This window comes from Rhinatrema bivittatum, chromosome 12 (assembly GCF_901001135.1).
Source record: "Rhinatrema bivittatum chromosome 12, aRhiBiv1.1, whole genome shotgun sequence".
Classification (NCBI taxonomy): domain Eukaryota; kingdom Metazoa; phylum Chordata; class Amphibia; order Gymnophiona; family Rhinatrematidae; genus Rhinatrema; species Rhinatrema bivittatum.
This window is the reverse complement of record NC_042626.1, coordinates 54681838-54706669: the sequence shown is the minus strand read 5'-3', so window position 1 is coordinate 54706669 and position 24832 is coordinate 54681838. Positions and strand designations below refer to the sequence as shown.

The 24832-nt window shown below is 41.7% G+C and overlaps 1 protein-coding gene across 1 annotated transcript in view; it reads left to right on the top strand.

Annotated features, from left to right (window-relative positions):
- Positions 1-1245: 1245 nt before the first annotated feature.
- MPP3 (membrane palmitoylated protein 3) overlaps positions 1246-24832 on the top strand; it is a 174850-nt gene continuing 151263 nt past the window's right edge. The window contains exons 1-2 of the mRNA XM_029572237.1: positions 1246-1587; positions 5623-5725. The gene's annotated coding sequence lies outside the window, so the exon portion shown is untranslated. The remainder of the gene's footprint in view (positions 1588-5622; positions 5726-24832) is intronic.

Sequence of the window (24832 nt, the reverse complement as noted above, 5' to 3'; positions counted from 1 at the left end):
TGCTCCACAAGGAGTGCACAGGACCAGTGAATGAAGCTGGCAATCCTACCACAGGGTTCCCAAACTCTAGGTCAGGAAGATCTAGAAATTGATTTCCAAGCAAAGAACCTGCAGCAGCGTGTTGAGTTCTGCAATTGTTGTTTAAAGTTCAAAACCAGATCCCAAATAGAGAAGACTATAGACCACAGCATTAAAATAACTGATGCTAAGAAAATGGGTTCAGCGAAACCCAGAAGCAAAAAAATGTCTCTGCATCATCAGTGTCCTTATCCTATGTAGTAAGATATAGATTTTAGTTGTGCCTTATCAGGTTTAGTTTGTCAACATAACATGGGCTTTTGTAATTATAAACTGGCTCCTAATGTCTTTTATGGTTTTGTCATTACCCACTATTTTCCGGATTTGCTAAACTTTTGTTAACCTTCCTCTCACACTTTGCCCTTATGTAGTCTCTGGTTTATCCAAGTCTGCTGAAGGTTCAGCTGATGGCCCCCAAGTCTGCAAAACAAAATCAGCATCAGAGTTCCATCAATTTCAATGTGCTGTGCTTTATTTTAAATCACTTTACTACCGTACTAGATTCTAGCTTTTTAAAAATGTGCGTTTGCAAAATAAAAGGTCTACAAGTCGCAATACCTTTTTTTGTTTTTTTCAGTTATCTTAAATTGTGACTAGCTTTGGCATGTTATACTCCTTTCATGAGGTCAGTGCAAAAGGAGCTCTGTAGACTAGTGTTTTGTTTAGGTGAGGCCCCGGAATTTTTTTTTTGGCAGTTTCAAATAAGCAATCATTCGCAAGGTGTGATTTCACCCTTATTAGCATTTCAATACCTCCTCCATCATTCACTAGACTTTTGTTTAACATTTAATTTCCTTTTTCTCACTCCCCTCTGCCCCCACACTTCCACAAGTAAAAGGAAGCCTGAAGACGGGCCTAAGGAGAAGAGGCGGATGGGGGGGTTTCTCATCAACATGGCATCCTCTCCCTACCCCCATCCAGGTCCCTGCCATCTCGCCTCAGATCAACAAACAGGCTGATCCAATCCTGGGTTTTGTCTCATTGGCATGTATGGATTTATAATTCGGATATTTCCATTGATTTTTTTACTAGGAAAATCAGAACTACATCTCCCTGCATGCACTGGGGGCAAAGCCAGGGCTGGATCTACTTGTTTGGTGGACTAGGGTTGAGGGGAGCCACCCTACTCTCTTTCTCCTGGGAGAACTGGTGCACGAGCGGCAGGGTGCGCGCGAAGGGAAAGGAAGCAGGGCGGGTGCGCACGCAGCGCTTACAGGCGGCCAGGCTTGCAGGCCTAGGCTCGCCCACTCCGCCTGCGACGGCTTCCCCCCGGGCGCGAGGCAAGGGAGAGCGCGCGCCGGTCGCTCAGCACCACTTCCGCCCCGGGGCGCGAGCTGCATGTTATCTCGTGCTTATTATTCGCATCCCCACGGCGGGAAGGAAGCCGGGTAACGGCAATAACAACAAAACTAATTCCTTTTCCTGGGGGCATCACGGAGAAAACGGCCCGTGAGGAAAAATGCCAGTCCGCCAACAATAAACCTCTCGGGCGTCCTTCCAGATTTTCAGGTGAGTTGCAAAAAAATGTTTGGGGGGGCGGTGGTGCTGAAGAATCCCATTGTATGCTTTGTATTGGATGTAGGCGTGGCTGTTTATTTTCATGCTTGGAGTAATATTTGCAATAGTAGGGGGCGGGGGTCCTTCTTTCCAGGCTGTCATATTGGATCATCCGAAGCTATTCCTGGCTACTGTAGAGGTAAATACCGTAGGAGATTGCAAGGTGTCTTTCCCCCTAATGGTACCCCGTCAGAGCTGTCAGCTCATAAATATATATAGTAAATACATTTTATGCTCTTATAGCTGATATTTCTATTTTTTTTTTGTTTGTTGTATGGCCTTGTAGGCCTTTATGATGATTAAATGGTCAAATAAATATGTGGTCACCTGTGGTTGTCAACTATGAGAGATGATTGCATGTGCAATTGGGCTAGTGATTGCTCTGGTGGTAGCCAGGACTTGTTATAGCAGAAAGTGGATGCTATATACCATGGAACTTTTCAATCCTCGATATCACTTCACTTCCCAACCCCTTCCCAAATAAAAACCTGAAACTGAAACCTTTTTCTTTTCCACCACCCTTATATCCCACCGGGACATTGAGTTAAAAATGCTAGCTCATCCCTGTATATCTTCTCATCCCCGATAACACTAGTCAACGTATGTGTCTGTCTTTACACTGTATTTTATATGAACACATTAAGTGATTGTATTTGTGAAGTCATATTATGTATGTCATGATGTAAACCGCTGTGATCTTCATTTGGAATGACGGTATATGAAATGGCTAAATAAATAAATATATGGGGACCTGAGGTTGAAGATCAAAGTGTTATATAACCCAGCTCACAATCTCTCTCTCTATTTATTTATTTAAACATGTTTTGTATACCATATATTCGGTTTTGCCATCATCTATATATTTAGAGGCAGGTTTGCCATACAAAAAGACCAGTCTTTGCGTAATGCATACTTTAATCTATTTGTTTTAAACTTGTGCTGTATAATTAAACCTGGGGGAAAGGGGAGAAAAGTAAGAATCATGTATTAATTTTGACCTCTTCAGACTGAGATGGATCCACTTTCAGGCCGATGCAATATTTTTATGTAGAGAACGGGTGCTCAGTGTTGAGCGCCTGCTTTCCTAATGCATGCCCAGCCACCTCTCCTGGGGCACGTGATGCAATATTTAAATGAGAGGTTACGCTAGAAAGGAAGCGCTAGGGAAAATGTGCGTCCCTAGCGCCTCCTCAGCTTCAGGCGCACAAGAAAGGTGGCTGTCAGTGCGAGTTGGGAAAATGGATGCTGAACATGAATGTCCCTTTTCTCCCACTACCGGCACAGTATACCCACACAAGATACATGACCTGGACCGGTTATCTTTCGCATGTATATTGGGCCCCCAGAAATATATATATATTTTTTACTTGAATCTGCTTTCTATAGTTCCTCTTACTTAGTATTGCAACAATACTAATAGGAGGAATCACAGAAAGCAGGATTTAAGGTTTTATTGAGTGAGCCCTTGAACATGGCAAAACTTTACGCCAGCCCTGGGCTGGTTTAAAATTTGCTGCGTTGCAATGGGTGCATTGACTACGCAGGAAACCTTTTGAATCACGGGAAGCCATCTACATGGAATTTACATGTGATGAGTGCTATTAGCTATGCAGTGGTTTGGATGTGCTAATCCCTGTATTGCATCCGGGATTATGGACACTTGTCCAAAACGCTCGTCCAATCGTGTATTAAGCCGTGTGCTAGCCGCAGTGCATGGTATTGCATCGGCCCTTTTGGTCGCACTTAACGTTAATTGATGCAGTATTATTTAGTGATTGCAAAAGGAAAAAATAAAAATCCTTACATTTGCCAAGTTCTTATGGCCTGGATTGGCCACTGCTGGAAACAGGGTGCTGGGCTTCATGAACCCTTGGTCTGACCCAATATGGCATGTTCTTATGTTCTTACATTAAAGTATAACTAAATTGATGTTGGATAGGAAAGAGAACTTGTACGGTTAAATTTTCAGAAACTGATTTTACTTATATTCTCAGTCCATTATGGTGCACATGTATGATTAAAAGTGGTTAATCAATTTTAATGAATTACAGTATGCATGCATTAGAATTAAACAAACTAGGGTATGCCCTGACTGAGTCCCTTAAAATAAAAAAGTACCCAAGGAAAATTACACTACTCCCTTTCATGCCTTAAACCTGCTGGCTACAAGTGTTAATTTTTGTAGGACATTGAGTGAAACCCATACTTGTGACTGCATGGAAGTCCATTTTGGAGGTATCTGGTTAGGAAGCCATGAAAGATAAGGCCTCTTGCGATGCAAGGATTAAGACCACCCTACTAGGGAACAGATTTGTTTTCTCCAATGGGAAGAGTGATTGCCTGTGAAAAGGATCTGTTAGGACTTCCCACCACTGGAGCAATTTTGCTGCCTATTCTAAATACCATAATTAACACTTCATTCTGTCACCCTTCATGCATGAATAAGTGTCCCGTTCCAGTGTGATACTTGCTAAATTTGCTTTAATTGCTATAGATCACTGGTGGTGGTGGGGGCGGGGGGGACCTGCTTGAGTTTCTTGGCTGCAGTGACTTCTAGAAGCAGGAAAATCCTGATTTCTCTAGAGACTGATCAGGAAAAAGCAAAATTGCCTAACAAATATTTCTGTTCAGTGTACACTGTGTTTGTGAGGCGCTAACTAAACTTAAAGCAGATAATGTGATGGGATCAGATAGGATACATCCGAGGGTACTAAGGGAACGTAAAGATGTCCTGGCATGCCTTTTTCAATGCTTCATTAGAATCAGGAGTAGTTCCGGAGGACTGGAGATGGGTGGATGTGGTTCTTTCTTCATAAAAGTGGAAGTAAGGAGGGGGTTGGGAATTACAGGTCAGTTAGTTTGACCTCTGTGGTGAGGAAATTAATGGAATCACTGCTAAAACAGAGGATAGTGCCATTTCTGGAATCAAATGGATTGCAAGTTGTGAGGCATCATGGTTTTTTTTTTACCAGAGGTAGATCTTGTCAGATGAATCTGATTGGGTGAACAGAGAGTTATTTTTGGGGGGGTTTTTTTGTTTGCCTTTTTTTTTAAAGACTGGTTTTGAATATGGCCAGGGAAAGAGCATGAAGCAACAAGTCAGGAAGTCTATTCCATTTGTACAGTGCAGCCAGGTGGAAAGCACGGAGTCTGAATTGGGCAGTAGAGAAGAAGGGCACAGAAAAGAGCAACCTGCCCGATGGATGGAGTTCAAAATAAAAGGTGCAGGGAGAGAGAAGAGAAGACAATGAGCTGCAGAGAGAATGCATTTGTAGGAGAAGAAAAGCTTGAACTGCATGCGGAAATGGATGGGAGCTAATATAGCGACTTGCAAAGAGGGGGTTATAGTGGTTGAAATCCGTCGCGAAGACTAGTCACAGTTGTATTAAGTTATTCTGATAAAAAGGTATCCTCGACAGTTTGTCTTTGACACTGATTTCGAGATATTTAGTGGGTAATTTTGTTAACAGCCTGCATTCAGCTAACTCTGCATGTAAAAAGTACACGCAGACTATAGCTCGAATTTTCAAAACTGACTTGCTTTGAAAATTGAGTGTGCACAAACCCAAGTATACACAAAACCCTGCCCGGCATACATGCACACGTTTACACTCGCTAGGGAGCCGGTGTACGTGTGTACACATAAGTTTATGTGCAGACTTCCTTTTCAAAGGAGACCACCCCAGGGCCAATTCTGTTTGCCTATAGGGAAGAGTTGGTCCCAGGAAAGGGAGAACTAAGCCTTATTTGGAGGGAGAGGGGCAGGGTTATCAGGCATCACTTTCCAGGTACTTCATTGCATCAGATCTCCAGCACTGTCTCCCAGGTGTGCTGAAAAGGAAGTATTTTTGTTGAGACACTTTTGGTTTTTTTCCCCTAAGGTGACACATATTTTGCAGCTTCTTCCCTTCCACTCCCAATCCTCCCCCTACCCTCCATCCTTTTGAAACTATTAAATCTCTGTTTCTTCTTGTACTTCTTTCATAGGTCTCTGGCACAGGGAATGGGAAGACCAGGACACATCCTATAGCGCAAGGAGAACAGGGCGGAAGAAAACCCACAGCCACGAGAAGCAGCAAAAAAGTGAGCGGTAAGAGGAACAAGAATGGAACAAGAGAGATGCTTTGGGGCAGTTTTTTTATCCAGCTTGTGCAGCTGCAAAGTTTGTGGATACCTTGTAAATTGTTTTTCAAAGAGAAACCATGCGGGTAGTTTCCCTTCTGAAATTCGTCTGCAAGAGGACCCCACCTGCATTTTGTCTGGTTAGAAATATGAGTCCAAAACAAAACATTTGGTTTTGGAAATCAGATCTACACGTGTCATTTCCCTACCCCCATCCCCGAAGTGTCTCCGTTCGGTGTGGGCTAAAAAGGTCTGGGCATGAAGGCCTGTGCCACCTCGGGAGGCCGTTCTAGAATTCTGTGTATTGTCGAGGAGCTGAGGAGCCGTGGGCTGGCGAGAGCTTTCTGTATCGAGTTGTCATGGGTAGCAGGTTCATCTGGATAACCTTTTTCCCATTTGTCTTAGGCATCCGGCTGATTTTTCTCCATGCTCTCAGGCTTGGAGCATATAGGCCTTTTTTACAGAGAAGGGTGGTGAGTGCATGGAACGGCCTCCCCATGGAGGTGGTGAAGACAAGGACAGTATCTGAATTCAAGAAAGCATGTAATAAGCACTCAGAGAGTGGGTAAGGATTGTAGAGCTAAAGTAGTTGGGTGGATGGACAGATTAGGTAGGTCATACAATCTTTTCTGCCATCACGTTTCTATGGATTTTTGCTGCCTTTATCAGATTCTCTTGTTTCTCGTCACCTCGGACAGCTCTTACTGGTTTCTGCTCTTGTCTTTCAAGTGTAACTCCTGCCGGTATATTGACCTATCTTAAAATGAGACCCGTGGCTGTTGCATGCCTGGTGGCTCCCTGGCAGTGCTGCACACTGCTGTGCAAAGGACCTGGTTTCACTTCGTGGGTTAAGCCTTGCACTTCCTGCCCCATTCAGTGCTGCTTTTTTTTGTCGTTGGGTTTTTTTGTTTGTTTGTTTTTTTACACTCTCCTACATCCCTGAGCATCTCACCTTACCCAGTCAATGCAGCAATGGACCTCAGCTGGGTGACAGGTGCAGTCATGGGCCCCAAATTTTATTTGTAAATTTATTTTTGGGGAGGGTGTAATACTGAGTGATTATAAAATTTAGGATATGACGTAGAATACCCATTTTCCCCTTAATGATAATGGGAATACTGTCCCACTATAATATATTAAAAAAAAAAAAAAAAAAAAAAAGATTGGTAATTCATGAACAACTAGGTAGGTGCTAGTGTGAACTGGAGAATTAGTGTAATTTAGAAAAAAAATCTACATTTTGGGGTGAATTTTCAAAGGGCTATGTGCGTAAAAATTGGCATATATGCACGTAAGTAGCCTCTACTCACACATATGGCATTTTATAAACTTCAGACGTATGCACATATTTTCCTTTTACGCGCACATATGTGCAAAAAAAAAAAAAGGGTCGTTCCGAGGCGGAGCTAAATTTATGCATGCAGGTTGCTATGTTAAAAGACGCGCGTGCAGATTTTCCAGCTTGCATAATTTTACACCCGCTAATTATCTGGCATTAGTAGTATTAGAAGTGTGTATTATTGGCCAGGGGTGGAGGTCTGAGTGAACCCGGGGGTGTTCAGGCTGAAAAAAACAGGAGGGTTTCCAGGTCCTGGAGGAGGACTAGTTTGGTAAAACTGGTAATTTCCTTGATGTGCGCATGTTTTAAAATGCACCGACCTGCATGTGTAAATCCCGAAGTACGCGAGTAAGACCTGCTTTTTGCGTATAAAATATACATATGTATATTTTTAAAATTAAGTAGGAAAAGTACACGCGTCCACTGTACTGATGTAGGTTGCAGGGTGAAGATTCATGTGTTCTGTAATATGCGTTTATCTGATAACACGCAGGTTATGAAATACTGTTATAACCCTGTGAGTGGCCATATACATGCACGTATGCCACTGCCTGGAGTTGTTTGACAGTTATCATCCCTGCGTGTTTGGCTCAAGTTGCTTCGCTTGCCGTAGCGCAAATGAATTCGTTCCTTTCTGGATTCCTCAGGGAGAATTCCGTGCTCAGAGGGCTGGAAAGGGCCAAGCCAGAATAACCCACTTGTGGCTGCTGGTTTGAGTCCAGACTGCATGTTCCGCTGCTGGCGAGCAGGGAGAGAGAGCCTGTAAAAGTCTCCTCTGATCCGTAAATTAGCATCAGTGAATCGTAACATGAGGTGGCGCATTTTGCTGAAGGCTGGTAGCTGCCTGGTCCCATTCTGTAAGAACCATGCTGGAAGATTTTCAAGCATTTTTGCCTGGCTTCTAAGGGGGTTTAAAAGTGAATAGGTGGGGTTTACCCGAGCATGTTGAACCCCCCCTCCCAAGACCTGTCCTGGTTGGATCCTGAAGCTGTTAGGGCTATAGGAATATTTCTTATTTTGACCATATTTTAAAAGAATTAAAAATTTTGTGCAGAGTCAGTGTGTCTCTGGAAATATCCCGTATGGTTTAAATCAGTCTGTATAATAGACAGCCAGAGAGGTTCCAGTTTGGCCCAGCTGAGATTTTAAAGTAATGTCTTTGCCGACACTAGAAATTCTTGAGATTTTGTGGAGAGAGAAACATACATATGCAGCTAGCATCAGTGCAAAACCTGAAGTGTTAATGAAATCTAGAGCTGTGCAGTCGAGTACCAGAACACAGAGAAGCTTAATTTGGTCAGTGCAAACAATTCAAATGATGTGTGTGTATTTATAAATAAACATTTTTTTGTTAATGTTTATTGACCACTATATTGTTTGCCACACATTTTTTTTTTGTTGTTGTATTGTAAAAATCCTTTAAGGAAGAAAAAAAAAAAGAAGTGCACTTACAAAATATTTCAGGATCCAAAATATGCTTTGGCTTCTACATTTTGAAAAAGGAAACTTTTCAATCCTTTTTTTTTTTCTGGTTCTATTGTTTGTGCAGCTTTCTCAGCTGAAACCTCAGAGAGGTCAGTGTGTAGGATGCCGAGCCAGTAGAATAGAAGAGAAAATTCTCCTGCCGGTTCTGGTTAAGCTGACTTTGGGGAGGCTCTAAGCCGGGGGAAGAAGATATTTTGAATTGTTTGCTCAAATGATGTGTGTGTATTTATAAATAAACATTTTTTTGTTAATTTTTATTGACCACTATATTGTTTGCCACACATTTTTTTATTGTATCTTCCCTACATGTATGAGCTGTCTACTCCACCCTTCCTCTGTGCAAGGATTTTTACAAAATCACAAAGACACGGAGCCAAAGTATGCACTCCAAATTACTAGTTTTCAACTACTATGCTTGACATTTGAGCAATGGAGATGCCGATATAAATAAAAGAAAAATTGTTTTTTCATGCATAATCTTTGTTTGGACTTTTCAATTTTCCTGCATTTCCTTTGGTGATTGACAAGGATTTTTACAAGCCAGTCCTGATTTTAACCTCCCACTGCACCTCTGGACTCGTTCTGTATTTGGAACCACACTTTTTAATTTAATTTCAAACTGGTATTGCATCCTTAAAACACCAAGCTAATATGGATAACAACATTTAAAAAAAAAAACCCAAATTAATTTTGAATTTTATATGAGGTCTATATTCAAAAGCCATTTAACCAGATAAGATTGGGGGTGTTCCCGGGAGGAGCGGAGTTAGTCGATTTAAAGTTAACTGTCTAACTCTGGTTGGGCTATAGGCCAAGCCACAGAGTGTCCTAAAATGGACTTAATGTATTCATTAAGCTCTATAAATAAGGAAAGGAAAATTTGAGCCATGACCCTTAATATATAACACCCCAACCCCTTCTCACCAATAACCAACACACACAGTCCCCTCTAACCTGACACTTCAAAATCAATGATTACCCGCACTAACACACAGCCATGTCATTCCAATTAATGTTCTGTTTCGCAACCAAACCAAAACTGCCACATCACCATTTCACCAGCCATTTTTGCAGTATAAAACCCGTTCCCAATCAATCAACGCCTCTCATTTCCTCTATCCATAATCCATAGTTTCTCCATATCCACCAACCACAAGGAGGTCCTAGATGAAATGAGGAAAAGAATTAGGCATGCCGGCCAGCGTTAGACACACGAGACCAGGGCAGAAGCTGAAGAGTGGGAACCAGTCAGTGCCTGGTGCCCTGAAGCTCTGCCTCGGGTCAAACATCCATTTTCACCGAGGACCTAGCCTTTTGCTATGCTTGCTACCCCCACCCTTCCCCTCTCAATGCTGGTCCTGCAGGTGTGGTTCACCTTGGTAATCCAGTTAGCTTTTGAAAAATTTTTAAGGCATGCTCAGTAACGTGGCATTTTCTGAAATTTTACAGTGTGTTTTCTTGCAGTTGTGACCAATTACTACAGGACGTTAACCAGGGAAACTAGTGGGATGTAGTTCTATTGTTGCACCTGTAGCTAGATTACAGTCCATTAAACTACATGGCAGAGCCTGAGGATCCAGCTAGCTTCATCTATCACAAGCAACAGGGGAACAGCAGCAGCAACTCTCTGCGCTGTGCAGGGGCTTTGTTACTCTTCAGCAAAAAAGGGGAGGAGTGGTGGTGTGGGGGGAGAGTGCTTCGTAATAATTCACTTTGAGAGCCAGATGGCAGATGATGCATGATTTCCTGAATCAAATTTGCTTCTTAGAGCACCCAGGAGAATCGCAGCTTGTCCCTGGTGTCCCACTGCTCATGGTTTTCATTCCGCCGTAGGTCTTCTGGAGGCCTAGCCTCCGTGCTTCACCCTGGGTTTTGTCGTTCTGTTTTGTGTGATGGAAGCGATGCAGTTAAGTGTGTGTTGTTGTGCTGTTCCTTGAACAGCTTTGAGGGGGTGATGTACCAAAGGGTATTCCCCCCCATAGACACAAAAATGGCAAGATAGAAACGTTTAGTTACATAATCACCGCTCCACCATACTGAGGTGATGTGCTCCGTGGTGCCTCAACTTTGCACAGTAGCACCTATGATAAACCTTTATTGATTAGGGCTGGGTCGTTAGTGGTTCAGATGCCCCCAATACATACAAAACAATTTTACTTAAGATAATTCTTCACTTTTGACAGATTTTGCTGTTCTAAAATGGCCTGCCTGATGTATGCATATAAATTTACCCCCCAAGGTGTTTCAGGGATTGTCAAAAGTATATGAATGCTTTCCCTTTGAAAATTGTTGAAACTTATGCACATGTTTGTTAAAATTTCTGCAGGCTCTTTCAAAAGTACCCCCTGAAAACTTTGCAGTTCACCCGATCAAAATCTGTACAGAAGAGTTTAAATTTCCAAGCAACGTCAGGAAGCTGGGACAAAAATTGACTCCCAAGAAACTGTTGTGCAAGGAAAATCATTATGCAAGAAGGCACTGTAGATTTGTTTTATTTGTAATTTAAGCACATTCAAGAAAAAAACTCCCTCGCCTCATTTTTGCTGAAGGTCCGGTGTGTAGAGGTTTTTCTTTTCCTTTGAGAATTTTTTTCCTCCATCCTGAAGTTGCAGGAAGTTTAGTTCTCCATGGACAAGCACGCGTTAATGCCACACAAGTGGGAACGTTAGCCTCCGGCATAGAGTTCAGGCATGCTCAGTGTAGATGTGGCTCAGAAAGTTCTTGAAGATTTTTTGAGCATGCATGTGGTTTCCTGCTCAACTGGCAGTAGCAAAGACCTCTTCAGTTTTATTTTGTCTGCCTTAGCGAACAGACGGCTAATGCTCAACTCTTCAAACAATGTCATCTATGTACTATACATAAATTAATTCACGATGAAAAAGCAGAATGGCTTAACACAGCACTATGTGTACATGTGCCACATAGAAATCTGAGATCGGTGAATAAAGCACTCCTGACTGTTCCATCTGTTAAGAGGGCCGACTTATACAAGTCAGAGAGCGAGCATGGTCTTTAGCGGGACCCAAACTTGTGGAATTCAGTGCCTCTTGAAATAAGACTGCTGAAAAATTTTAAATTATTTAAAGGAAATTTAAAAACATGGCTTTTTAAACAGGCGTTTTACAAAGAGAATGGAGAAAGTAAATAAAGGCAAGCACCATAAACTCAGCACTTAGTTTTTACTATGTGCTTAGTTATTATTTTTATCCAATATCTCACTGATAACTTTATATAGAATTTGAATTGCAAGTGAGACTTACATGTAAGTTAAACTTTGAAACAGGTATCAAAAGGACAAGACAATCAAACTCATCATATAATTGTATATTAAAATCACTTTGTTACCGAATCATTTTTGGCACTTCTATAACGTTTTACCTGGTTTAAATACTTAATCTTACTATATGTGCCTTCTTGTAAACTGTTGTGATGGTAAATAACTTAACCAAGGAAAAATAAAGATTTTAAATAAATAAATAAATAAATCTAAAAGAGGCCAGATTCCTTGTGAGAAATGTTCTTGTAAAATGTCTACTAAAGGCAGGCATTGAATCTGCTTTCGTTGCCTTGGAAGTAAGCACGGCTCCACAAAATAATTCTTGTGGCAGTATATCACCGAGAGCAAAAGTTTACCGAGATCTTAAGCTTTAATATGAGCTATCTCGCTTTGCTGATTTATAAAAAAAAGTAAAAAGTTGCGAAGAAAAGCAGTTTCACTTGCAAAACGGGGGAAAAAACCAAATATCTAAATCGCCATCGCAATCTTCCTCCAATACCTGTCGTTCTAGGTTAAGGAGTAAAGGTGATTACCCTAAGCAGAATAAAGATCATAAGTGGCACAAAAATTTGCCTAGATCGGATTAAACATCAGTGACATTCACACTCCAGTTGTTCGGAAAGTAGATCGGCGTGAAATTCACTTGCCCTGTTGCCGAAGAAATTGGTGCACAAGTCTCAGCCAGTTCCGCCTAAACATTGTCTGTCTGTTTTCGGTGCAGAACACAAAACCATCGACGCATAAGGATTGAAGGTCTTGGCGCGAACATCGGCACCATCCACATGGGACACGGTGCGAGGATTGGCGCCGAGATCAGCCGAATTACAGGATTACAGCGCTTCAGAATACACGGAGCTAAAGTCAGAGGGAGATGTAGTGCAGGAACCTTCAGCACCAGTATTGAGTCTAATTTCTATGTCATGTTCTCCATCAGATTTGCATACCCCATACAGTCAGTTAAACAATTATCTGCTTCTGCTCTTTCAAAAAAGTCAACAAAAAAGACAAAACACATCATAACATTATCTGATTCAGACTCTGAAGACCAACAGAAAAGCTCTCATCCTAAATCTCCAAAAACCCCGTATGAGTTAGATTATGTTTCGGAAGGTTACATACTGTTACCCTTACCACACAAGGAAGATCATGCTTTTTTAAAGAAAATGTAGTTCAATTTTGTGTATCACCATATGAAGGACCCAAAACAAGATCCACCTAAAGTTAAAGAACCACAGACACAACACATCAAAAACCCAACAACCATATTGACTCTTCGTCAAATGAATCTCTGTATTCAACTTCATCTACATTAGATGCCTTGGAATTTCCCATTCCAGGAACCTCACCTGAACTACCATTGAATCCTACCAGATGATGCAAAAGGAAATGCCTCAGTGGAGGACAATTCCTATTCAGCATTTATCAAGAAGATGGCCAAGACTAATAACTTTCCTGTCGAAGAAAGCACTCCAGCACCTACGGGGGGAGGGAATCTTGTAATTTATTCAACATAGATCTACCAGTAAGACAGTCCCTATGTTGGATACTTTTCTCAACCTGCAAGACGTCAGATGGAGTATTCCATAGATGATTATTCCTAACCAAAAACCTAACAAATATGCAATCAAACAGTGTCGAGGACATGTGAAATCACAATTACCACACAAATCCCTTACAGTGCAGTCAGCAATGAAGCGTGTTAAAAAGTCTAACCTTTTCCCAAATTCACCTCCTGGAAAGGACCCAAAGATCTTAGATAGTACAGCCAAAAAGGTGTTTCAGCTGCTATCCCATAGTCACATATTCAGTCTCACCAAATTCAAATTACACAATTCTTGTTCAATATTTCAAATAGTATTAAAGGTTTCAGTGATGTTATCCTAGATGACAAGAAAGAAGGGTTTGAATCGTTAATCAAGGATTCAGATGAAGGTATAAAACACCTCACTAGAGCAGTCTATAATTCCTTTAACATCACCACTAGAACTCCTGCCATATCAGCAAGAAGAATGGCATGGTTAAGAACATAACCCATTTTTTAACATTTGTACCTTCATAACACCCCACGGATAAAGAGCACTTCCACTCAATATTTTTAGCAGTTCGGGGTCATCTAGTGTTCATAGACTTTTTGAATTTTTTATCTTATAGAAACTTCAACCTTTTCTTAAAATTTCTTAATGCATTACATTTTCTGAAAATGAGAAAGAAGCATTTCCCTTTCAATGAAAGTTTAGAATCCAGAGTCTAGTCCGACATGATATCATGTTTCGTATCTCGCTTCGTCAGGAACCCTCTGGTTTCATCTTATTACTGAGGAGTATACTTTGATTCTTCTATTTCTCTTCTCAAACCTGCTGTTGGTGTTGAAGTCTCCTCTTATCACGGCCCTGAACCAGCAGTTGCTGATCTCCACACTTTACCCTGCTGAAGCTCCCTAACTTAAGTTGCTGCTTGAGTTTATTGGATAAGTCTTGACTGTCTATATATCACATTTTGATTAAGGGAGGAATGTTTTCTATAATAATATTGATGGTTAAGAACATGCCATAGTGGGTCAGACCAAGGGTCAAGCCCAGCATCCTGTTTCCAACAGTGGCCAATCCAGGCCATAAGAACCTGGCAAGTTACAAGCTTCAAGTGTCTGCGAAGACATTCATGAGAAGGTAGCTGTTTTCACCTTTACATGGTGTGATATGTATATTATACAGGAACATCGGTATATAAAAACTAAAAATAAATAAATAAATAAATGGTGTATCCTTTTTGGTGAAAAAGTGGAGAAGACTGTTGAATCACTCAAAAAGCAAAATCTAGCCTTACAATCTCTATCCTCCAGCTCCACAGATCAGTAACAGAATAGGAGAAATCAATTCTATTCATACAAGCGACCTTATTCTTCTTCTTCTTCATATTGAGGTCATTTTAGTAGTTACCATGTTTCCCCAAAACTAAGACTGGGTCTTATATTAAGTTTTGCTCCAAAAGATGCATTAGAGCTTATTTTCAGGGGATGTCTTATTTTTTCATGTACAATAATCTACATTTATTCATGTACAAAAATCTTCCCTTCTCCCTTTTTCCAGCCCCCATGGGCCAATGGGAAGCCTCCTTTCTTCCTGCCCAATGGGAAGCCTCCTTCATTCTGCCTGCCCCCGCACAGGCCAATCGGAAGCCTCCTCCCTTCTACCTGCCAGTGGGAGTAGGAAGAAGGGAGGAAGCCTTTGATTGGCCAGTGAGGCAGATATCGCATAGCCTGGGGGTGGGGTGGGAGGAATGGCAGTGTCGAACCCCAGTGAAGCAAGGCCACCACGGGAGCTCATCCCCGTGGTGGCGAAGAGGAGACCCGACCCTGACCAAGCAGGGCTGCCACGGGAACCCATCCCCATGGCAGCAAAAAAGAAGGCCTGCCGGAGAAAAGCCACGGCGGAACTGGAGCTCATCCCTGCAGCAAAGGAAGAAGAGGTTTGGCAGTGAGAGCTGGTGTGAATGGGTGCCTGGGTGAGAGCTTGTGTGTGTGGACATTTACTTCTCGTCCAAAGGCACCCGCTTGGGTATTTACAAAAACTTAATTATCATTTATATTTATTTATATTTAATTATATATTCATAATACTATTTTATAATTCAATACGTCCATCATGTGTTGCAACAGATGTACTAAATGCGTCCGTTTGGCTCACGATCTTAACTGGGGCTAATTTTTGTGGTAGGGCTTATATTACGAGCATCCTGAAAAATCATGCTAGGGCTTATTTTCCGGTTAAGTCTTATTTTCGGAGAAACACGGTATAACTACTATCGTAAACAGCCTCAAAACTACAGCTCATTTGTTCAGAGAGGCAATCGGTCCCACAGGAGCCAAAGATCCTGCTCCAGCAATAGAGGTAATACTAGGCAGAATAACTCTGCTACACAGTAATCTCAGCTGAGTTTTTGACATCAGATACGACCTCGAATCCTCCACCAATTCTCCAATGGGAGGAAGACTAACACAGTTTTTCAAAGTATGGGAGACCATAACAACAGATCAGTGGGTTCTACAAATAATTCAACGAGGTTATCATCTAAATTTCCCAAAACTTCCCAAGATCCGTTATTGCAACACCAACCCTTCATCTCAGCTAAAATAAGAGAAACTCCAGGAAGAGATAAAAACCCTGTTCCAGTTACAAGCCATCTCAAGGGTTCCTCCATCCCAAGAAAAGAGGGGTTTTTACTCAAAATATTTCCTAATCCAAAGAAAACAGGAGAACTCTGGCCTATTTTAGATCTATGCCTGTTAAACAAGCTTCTCTGAAAAGAGAAGTTTCAAATGTTTTCCTTACAGACAATAATGACACTTTTTCAGGGCATGACCATAGACCTAAAAGACACCTATACTCACATTCCCATATGAATCGAGCACAGAAGATTTCTGTGGTTCTCATTTCAATGTCATCATTTTCATTATCAAATCCTACCATTTGGGCTGAGCACCAAGAGTATTCATGAAGGTGCTAGCAGTGGTGGCTGGTCATAGCCAAATGCTAAATATTCTTGTATTCCCCTGGTTGATCGCAGCGACATCAAGGCCAGAAAGCATTCATCATACAAAAATAGTAATAAAAGTTCTACAAGATTTAGGATTCATAATAAACTTCAAAAAATCAGATCTCCTCCCTTCACAAAAGTTGGAATTTATTGAGTCCATTCTCAACACCAGAAAAATGAAAGCTTTCTTTCCTCAAACACAGGCTCTCGGAAAGTTGATTCAACAAATATTCAAAATAAGCAACATTGATGCAAGAAAAATGTTAAGGATAATTGATCACATGGCTTCAATGGTTCATGTAGTTCTCAATGCAAGACAAAAGATGAGGAGAACGCAGTGGCATCTGAAGTCTCATTGGAAACAGTTATCAGTTTCTTGCAGCCAAGATTCCTCTGTCTGATCATTTAAAGGACTTTCTCTGTTGGTGGACAATTCTAAGCAACCTATTCTGTGGTCAGAATATGCTTCCTTCAGAGATTCAAAACAGGATTTCAACAGACGCATCGTAACATGACTGGTGAACAAACTACTTAAATAAAAACATGCAAGGGCAGTAGTTCAGAACTCAAAAGCATTTGCACAGAAACCAGTTAGAAATGTGGGCTGTGTACAATGCACTGCAAACATTCAGACCTCACATTGTCAACTTGACGGTTCACATTCAAATGGACAACCAGGTCACCGTGTTCTGCATCATCAAACAAGGGGATACAGTTTCATTCAAACTGTGTAAACTCTCCTGTTGGATATGAGACCTGGCAATTTCCATGCAAATAAGACTCTAAGCAATATGTTTACCGGGGAAGGACAACATATTAGCGGACCATCTAAGCAGACAGTTAAACCCACACGACTGGGAAATGGACAATCACATTCTACGATCAATCTACAAAGTATGGAATACTCCTGAGAGAGATCTATTTGCTGTGCCTCACAACAAAGAATTAAGCGCATAGAAATTTAAAAATCCCTATGAGTCACTAAATCTGTCTCCTCGAATAGTTAATATATTAAAGGCTTCAAGGAAACCCTCTAAGCAAAAAGGGTACTCCGTTTGGTGTAAATCTCAAGATATTCAACCTGAATCATATTCCCTGGAACAACTGTTGACCTACTTGCATCGTTTAAGTGCAGAACATTTGTCAAGTTCCACTATCAAAGTAAACCTAAGTGCCATAGTAGCTTACCACGTTTCAACTTTCTCAAATCCAATATTTCAAAACCCATTAGTAGAATGTTTCATGAGGGGTCTCCAGAACATACATTCACCCTTAAGATCACCCGTACCTGCATGGGATTTAACTTATGTATTAACAAAACTAACAGCACTTCCGATTGAACCACTTGTATCTATCCCGCTTCAAATCTTATCATGGAAACTTTCTTTCCTTTTGGCCATTACTGCCACTAGAAGGATAAGCTAACTGCAGGCTCTAGTAACCTACTCACGCCTACACCATCTTCCATGAGGATAGGAACCCTAAATTTCTTCCAAAGATTACCTCTGAGTTCCATCTTAATCAACCTATAGAATTGCCTGTTTTCCTCCCGAAATCACACCAGAACAAAATGCAGCAGTTGTACCACAATCTAGACTGCAGAAGGACTTTGCTCTTCTACTTGAATAGAACTTAAACTTTTAGAAAATCAGCTCTGCTCTTCGTCTCCTATTTTGATTTTAAAAAGGGTGAGAATGTGTCTAAGCAGACAATTTCAAATTAGTTAAAGCAATGCATAAACCTATGCTACACTCTGTAAAATAAGTCTAAACCAGAAGTTATTAGATCTCCTCATCAAATAAGAGCGGTCGCAACCACAACAGCCTTTCAGAATTGGAGACCGCTAACAAAGATACGGAATGCAACAACGTGGTCAAGCACCAATACCTTTTCAAGGATTACTACTTGGGCTGTTACCTTAGACTAAGTACGAAATTCAGAAAAACAATATTGGAAACTATAACTCATTAAGACAAGCCTGTCAACTCTTTCTGCGCAAGGTCTATGGGATGCTAAGTACCAAAATGTTACTATCTAAAACTTTAGCATCTGCAGCTTGGGAGTCCCACTTGTGTGGCTGTTAATGCATGCTTGTCCACGGAGAAAGCAAAGTTTCTTACCTGTAAGTTCTCTGTGGACAGCACTTAAACAGCCAGACAATCCCTCCCTCCTCCCCGGAAAGAAATGAGAAATGCACAATATTTATAGAACTCTGTACTTAAAGCTATTGGAATAAATTGAGGTCATTTGCTACTGACAGTTGAACGGGAAACCACACGCATGCTGAGAAGATCTTCAAGAACTTTCTGAGCCTCATCCACACTATGCTTGGAAGCTGATGTTCCCACTTTTGTGGCTGTTTGTGTGCTGTCCATGGAGAAAACCTGTTACAGGTAAGAAACTTCGCTATCCTCTGAGCAAAGGAGCGCTGTTTCAAAATTATACGAGCTGTGTGCCTTTTTATTTTTTTGCACAAAAACATTGAATTCTTGTCCTAAATGTCATTGCACAAGGTGCCATACCTGCTTGGGAGGACCAGTGCATATCCTGGGTTATTATGGAAGGGTGCAAAATCCATGCTCAGCATTTTTCAATAAATGATCCATAGGAATTGTAATTGCATTTACTTTCAAATTTATTTTCAGGCTCTAGTGTAAGTAATACATGGAAAATTCTCTACTGATTTTTGGTTTTGTCTTTTTTTTTTTTTTTGTGAGTCAGAATTTAAAAGATGGCTTTTAATGGACAATCTGTGTGCACTTTAGGATTCTAGAAACTTTTATTTTAAAAAATTCAGGTTGCATAAGCCTCACAGCGTGGGCTGTATGACTACTGTTACTCAATTAAAATCTGTAGCCGCACTGTTTTAATTCTGGAGATGGAAGGGGCAGAGTTTCTCGTCTTGAATCTGAGCCAAATTTTAGTGGATTTCTTAGTGGTTTTTTTTTTTCTTCTGGTCATTAGTTGTGAGTTGAACTTTTTAGCTGAAGGAGAGAGAGAGAAAGAATGCTACAGAAACCTGCACTTACAATGAGAACATCTTGGTGAGATATTGTGTTTGAAACAAGGGAAGATGCAGGTTAAGACTGTGCAGCGTCTCTATGCTGAGCTATCATGGAGGTGAATGTAATCGATGCAGAATCCCCCAATCTGTGTATCTTTATTTTGTTGACTTACCCAAACTGTTCTGAAGTGTTAAAATTAAATATGTGGATAATCATCAGTAAATTAATAATGTTTTACCTATATTCTTAGGTGTGAACAAGCTCGTGGTATTTTATTTTAAATGCTATAATACCAAGGGTCTCCAGGTTATGCAGCATATAGTGTCGGAGGCTAGTCCCCAAATTAATTGACCACTGACTTATTTCAAGGCTCAGGGCCAGTTCATATATACAGATTTTCACATCTCAAAAGTTCATCTGTCATGGGGAAAATCCACTAAGAATCTGTATAAAGAAGATATCTGGTCTGAGCCAGAGATGCAGTGTTCAAAACCTGCCCATACCTTGGACAACAGGTTTTTCCTTTTCATCCAGCCAGACCAGTCCAGACAAATGGATTATGTCCGCCAACCAGCAGATGGAGAAAGATTAACAGATTTGTTAATATGATATTTCTAGGAAAATTCTGCTCAAAATATTTAAAATTCTGCATATCTAAGTAATTTTTTTCTGTATTACTTTAAAATGTAATTACTTAAAGACTGTCATGTAAATTGTGTTATTTTGACCAATATAAAGTTTGCAAACTTTTGCAGAATTTTAAGTTTTTGTGCGCATAATTTTAAATTTTTTTGCGCAGAATTCCCCAAGGAGTATAGACTGAAGGAAAATAATTTAGATTAAAGGCCATTCCTGCAGTGAAAGCCTTGTGTTCCTTCCCCCAGTAGAGCATAGCCCTTGACCAGGGGGACTTTCAGTCTTTTCTGGATTACAGATAATGTCTGTGTCTAGCCTTTTTTCACGCTCTTCCCCCCAACTCCTTTTTGAGGATCCTCTCCTCCTGTCAGAATGCAAACCTTGAAAGAGACATTTGATTTTTGAGTTTCCCTTTGTTGCTGTTTGTACCAGTTCCAAATGGGGGGGAAAAAGGGGGCAAAAGGAGCTTTGGTTAAAAGGTGGCAGCTGAGTAAGAACTGCGATGTTCTGGGAGAGCTCTAGAGAACTGAATTACTCTGTTTTGGTTCCCAGGTTGCAGAGGTTTCTCTCAGCAGATGTGATGCAAGGGGAGCATGGCTGCAGCTGTGGTCATGGCACGCAGACTGCATTTTTTGCAGTGTCAGTGGGGTGCAGTGGTTTCAGGCTAAGGAGCCTGTAAGATTTGCTGGCTATTTTGAGGAGGAGAGAGGGGATGCTAGGAGCAGTGATCTCATTGTTTGCGGGGGCTGGCCATTGTCCCAATTCTTTCCGGCAGTGATCTGTCTGGAGCAGAAATGGTGGCCATGTTGAGAACACGGTAAGGAGACACAGTGCTACAGCATCTCTCTCTCAGCCCATGGAACTCAGAGTGGACTGGTCCGCATGGAGTTGATGGTGTCTGCTAATTTTAGAGATGTAGCATCTTTCTTCTCGGTTTAGCAGTTTCTTCATCTTCCTGGTGTTTTGAGGAGTTCTTAATAAATATTCACCAGGCATTCTGTAAGAGGTGGAGTTCAGTCCTGGGATCAGCTCTAGTCTTTCCTTCTCCACAAAGAGTGCAGAAGGATTGGTAAGAAGATGATTAGAAGAGGGGCTGGTGGGCTGGCAGCAATCTCTCTGATTTAGTATTGCTATAATTTGTTTTAGTAGCCGGTCCCCACCATTATTTGTATTTAGTGAGATGGATGAGTTTAAAGTTTGGAATGGAGTACTATTCTTTATTTGTGATATTAAACTGTCCACTAAATTTTTCCTGATTATGCACAGAAATGTGAAAATTGTAACTCATATTTGAAAATGTTTAATAAAGAAAAAATTATAGAAGAGGGGCTGGTTGGGACATGAATGTTCATCAGTCATTCAATTCAGAGGACTTCCTCGATGACTTTCAGTTTGAAACTTTAGAGTTGTTTTGTTTTTTTTTTTAACTGAGAAGGATTCATTCAAAAGAAGGGGTGGATAGCTCCTCCATGATGTACAAGGCGAAGCTTAGCTCTCTCATTCTTAGTCCTTTTGGGTGCTAAACTTGGCATAGGATATAAAGCTGTGAGTTTCTAGTTCTTCTAAAAGCCCCATCATGACAAGCATCTGAATGCTCTTCAGATGCTTTCTTGGAATATAGCAGTGAAGGCTTTTAGGCATCAGGAATGGATGTATCCAGAAGCTAATTTGAATCATTAATGGGCTAAGTTACCACATTTGGTTTCTTAGGAGAGAGAGAGGAACTATCTTTTCCTGTGGCTGGGGCGCTGTTCTGAAGGTTACACAGGACATCAAGATACAGTTAGTTTTTAAAACAGATCCTCGAAGATTCAGTGTAATAACTGCTTGCAGTGGTATTGGATCATAAAACACAACGAGAAGAGCAATATATTTACTGTACTTTTTACATTTATTTAATTTAACATATATTAGCAACCTGACTAACATTTAAAATCTCTCTAACTCACACATACTTCCCCATGCACACATCACATTAAAATCAAAACTATATGTTCTATAATTTTCACCAGATATATTTTGATGTCAATCACTAACATTTAAATACATTTGTGTTAATACATGAATTCACATTAATCATCAACGTGTATTAAATGATGATGAATCAAATGATGAAAATCCTTAGATCCAAAAGATGACAGTCCATAGATCCTACAAAGATCTTTGTTTCGCCCCCTTTTTTTTTTTTGAAAGGCTTCCTTAGGGACGGACTTTGTCTCAAATGAAGAGAGAACGTTTCTAATTGCACACCAATTCAATCCACTAGCACTTCTGAACTGTATAATTTCATCACCGATCAAAATGATCCTTCAATTTCATAAACCACTCCCTAAAATGCCGGATGGCATACTCAGAATCCACACAATAAACGGCTCTGTTTAATCACATAGACCCAATCAAAATGTGTCCATAACTCGATTGTTTTCCACCACCAATTCCATAATCAATTCTCAATCCATAATAATGTCCATATCATCCATTGCTCAGCAAACAAAAGTATACATTCGGGAAGAGTGCATTCACTATACCCTTATGTTACCTTATATCACAGATTCCGGTGTAAAATTCATAATCCGGAAATGACGTCAACCCTTCGTTTGAAAGGGATGTGATGCAGTGGTATTGGGGCAAGGTCTACATTCCACCTGTTGCATGCATTCAAGAGTGTGTGTTAGACTGTAGTACCTCATATTTAAAGGAAGCTGATGGATCCTTTGTCTTGCTAAGTGCTTCTGCTAAGAAGATAGCTTCCAGGGTGATTGGCTGAGCCACTGATCGGCAGACTTTTAATTCAGGACTTTCCTTTAAAGAAAATCAATTATTTGGTGATGGCGTGGGGAGGGATGGCCAAGATTGGGAGGCTTCCACAGGACGGACCTAGGTGTAACTTCGGGACTGCATACCACAAGGAAGTACGGGAGGCTGAGAGGTACAAATGGGGAATGACACTGGCAGTTAAAGGCTAAGGGCCGGATTTTAAAAGGGTTACGCGTGTGCGCGCGCCGAGCCTATATTGCATAGGCTTCCGGCGTGAGCAAAGCCCTGGGACGCGCATAAGTCCCAGGGCTTTCTTGGGGTGGGCGTGACGGGGGGGCATGACACGGTCGGTGCGTCATCAGGGGGCGTGACGCAGTCGGCGCGTCATCCGGGGGCGGTGCCGTGGGCGTGGTTTCGGCCCAGGGGCATTCTGGGGGCGTGGCTGCGGCCTCCGGACCAGCCCCCGGACTGGAACATGGCGCGAGGCAACCGGCCCGGCACGCGCAAAGTTACACTTGCCTCAAGCAGGCATAACTTGTGCGACAGAGGTAGGGGGGGTTTAGATAGGGCCGGGGGGGGGGGGTTAGGTAGGGAAAAGTGGGGGGAGGCGGAAGGAATGTTCCCTCCGAGGCCGCTCCGAAATCGGAGCGGCCTCGGAGGGAACGGGCAGCGCGCGCCAGTTGCACAAATGTGCACCCCTTTGCGTGCGCCGACCCCGGATTTTATAAGATACGCTCGGCTACGCGCGTATCTTATAAAATCCGGCGTACTTTTGTTCACGCCTGGTGAGCGAACAAACGTACGCGCGCACGCTGTGTTTTAAAATGTACCCCAGCGTTTATATGCTAGGCCTCAGTCTGCAATCATTCATACAGGTGGTAAAGATGGAGCCCTAAGGTTGGCAGGAGTTTCTCCTAGTTTCCATTGCAGTTTAGGGACTCAATCTCCGTGTTTGAGAATAGGAGTCTATCAAGTTTTATTGGAGAAAGATCCGATTTGCCTCAGATCAGTGGGGTTTGGATATACATTGGGATGGTTATGCTTGTAGGTATTTCACATTCTATATTGACCAGGTCTATATTCAGTAGGCCTGTTAGTGGACAATTATCCTGCTAAAGTTGGCCGGATAACTTGTCCCACTGAATACACCAGCCTAAAGTTATCCAGCTACATATAACCAGGTAACAAAAAAACCTAACTGGCTATGTTTAAATAAAAGATATCTGGCTAAGTAGCACTGTCCGTTTTCCCCATGGATTCTTTGTTATTATACTTGTACATCGCTTTGATTAACTCCTTTATAACAATTAATAATAATTATAATCATTAGCAGAATCCCCCAGGGACTGGTACTGGGACCGGTGTGATTAAATTCATAAATGATCTGGAAAAGGGAGCAACTAATTGGAGAAAATTCTTTTTCACTCAACGTACAATAAAGCTCTGGAATTTGTTGCCAGAGGATGTGGTTAGTGCAGTTAGTGTAGCTGGGTTCAAAAAAAGGTTTGGATAAGTTCTCTTGGAAGAGAAGTCCATTAACTGCTATTAATCAAGTTTACTTAGAGAATAGCCACTGCTATTAATTGCATCAGTAGCATGGGATCTTCTTAGTGTTTGGGTAATTGCCAGGTTCTTGTGGCCTGGTTTGGGCCTCTGTTGGAAACAGGATGCTGGGCTTGATAGACCTTTGGTCTGACCCAGCATGGCAATTTCTTATGTTCTTACAAGCCGTTAAGCCCGTTAAAACGGGCTACATCCCTCTGTCTCTCACCTCCCCCTCATTCTCTCTCCCCTCACTCTTCACCACCCCCTACCTCCCTCCCTCCCTCCCTCACCCACTCCTCCCCACCCTCCCTCTCCTCTCACTCAGTCCCTCCCTCCCACTCAGTCTCACTCACTCCCTCCCCCCCTCTCTCCCTCCCTCTCACTCACTCAGTCCCACTCACTCTCCCTCAGTCCCACTCCCTCCGTCCTCTCCCTCAGTCCCACTCCCTCCCTCCCTCTCTCTCCCTCAGTCCCACTCACTCCCTCTCACTCAGTCCC